The 1,878-nt window shown below is 40.0% G+C and overlaps 1 long non-coding RNA gene across 1 annotated transcript; it reads right to left on the reverse strand.

Moving 5' to 3' along the window:
* Positions 1-608: 608 nt before the first annotated feature.
* LOC110678437 lies at positions 609-1,408 on the reverse strand. Its single transcript, XR_002501608.1, has 2 exons — positions 1,145-1,408; positions 609-1,079 (listed from the first exon to the last, which is right to left on the reverse strand). It is a non-coding gene; the product is annotated as an uncharacterized LOC110678437 (long non-coding RNA).
* Between the last annotated feature and the right edge of the window lie 470 nt (positions 1,409-1,878).

A 1,878-nucleotide genomic window follows, 5' to 3' on the forward strand; every position in this document is an offset into this window, starting at 1 on the left:
ATTTTTTGGGTGATTTTATGCCGGTGTTTGTGATTCGAAGCATCCGGGTAAATTGAATCTTACACGGTACATGAGTTGAAGGCTGAAGATGTAAAGTTTATTTAGATTTCAACGTTTGATATATTTTCAAAATCATAAATTTTGTAAAATGAGTAAGCCAAAGACTTTGATACTGTTTAGACTGATGTAAATAATAATTTTCTTTTATGTCCAAAGCCATTTGGGAGACCCAAGGTCGTGGAAAATATTTAGGGTACAAACTTTAGTAGAAACAAATAAAATACAAAAGAGTTGCAAATTTAATTTTTTTACTTTGAACTGTGCACAATGGTCGGAAAAAAACGTAGTTTGGCCAAAACTAGTTTTATTGCCGTAATCGATGAAATATGTAATTCGAATATGTTATTTAGCGTTTTTATTGTTTCAGAAGGGGTTATTCACATATAATTCCCCCGAGACTCCCTTGGGTATCCCTGAAGAGCTAATGGCTTCCAACCACTCCCGGGTAACTATCTCAATAACACGAGACCCCTGAACTGTGTCGCAGGGTCGGCATGTTACTGGGTAATCGGAGGGGCTTTGCGAACAAAGTATGAAAACTACGAATATTCACATTTTTAAACATTTATTTGTCCCTTGTGTGGCGTGTGGGTGTGGGTTTGAACATTTGTGTGGCGTGTAAGCGAGACTTGTCGGGGAATTTCTGTACTCACTGCTGCAGCTACCGGTGCTTCTTCTTCATCGCGTTGGCCCACATGGCTGCTCCTGCACTACCGTGTGGCCAGAAACTCGCAGCGAGGCTGCTCGGGGTTGGTGGAATGGTGGATTGCTGCATCCAGCGGGCGTTGCTGGCGATGTTTCGGCGGACAGGCGTCTTCCTTCCTTGACGAGATCGGCACGGCTCAAGACGATACCGGAATGACCGTGCCGAGAAGGGAACCTCCTTTACAATTAAGGCCGAAGGCCTGAGGGATCCGTCGGATGACGGACGAGGACGAATCCTTTGCTGTTAGGCTCGGAAGCCATCTTGACTTCCGAGCCGCCGTGTGTTGACCGTTCTTAAAAACGGATACGAGGTCCTAGTAAAAAGAATTTTGTGGTTTACCGCCAGGGTGGTCAAAAGGCAAATTCTGAACCTAGTTACCTGAACGGAGGCAGCTCCCTTTTCCAACACCCTAACAAGAGGGGGGGGTTACACTTGCACTGCACTTCTACCGATATTATGGTCTTCACACACGGACGCCTGAATAAAATCTGCCAAATCTTCTATTTTAGAAGATAGCAGCGCCCAGCAAATTTAATCTTTGTTTGCTTTATCGGCTTTCGCGCTAGCACCATTTTTGTGCGAGATTTGAGATTTCCCTTCAGGAACGGCAGTGGATTTATTTGCAGCGGTACGGACTCTCGCTATAATGTAGCCTTCTGTGTTTCATAATTATAAACGTAAATTTTCACAAAACATCATATCATACAAACATAAAAATCTAAAAATTGGAACCAACCGGTTACACACATATTACGTAACTTTTTTTAAAACAGTTTTTTTTATTAGAAATGCAATCAAATTTGGCTGAAAGCACAAACTTTGTTTGTATTTTAACGAATTTGATCAAATTATGTATGAAGAGTGGTTAAATATATTTTATATCAACTTTGTATGAAAAATATTGTCAAAATGTATGAAAATATTGCATTATTCAAATAGCTCTAACTTGTAAATCAGCAAATTTCTGCAAAAATATGTAAATGTTTTTTGTAAGATGCAAAGATGCATTTTAATGTGCAATATTCAAAATGGCGGCGACATGACGCGACAAGAGTTGTTTTCCATGTTCAAAATCATCAAAATTACTAATGTGTAATATTGAACAGTATCAT

The sequence above is a fragment of the Aedes aegypti genome, chromosome 3, assembly GCF_002204515.2.
Source record: "Aedes aegypti strain LVP_AGWG chromosome 3, AaegL5.0 Primary Assembly, whole genome shotgun sequence".
Classification (NCBI taxonomy): domain Eukaryota; kingdom Metazoa; phylum Arthropoda; class Insecta; order Diptera; family Culicidae; genus Aedes; species Aedes aegypti.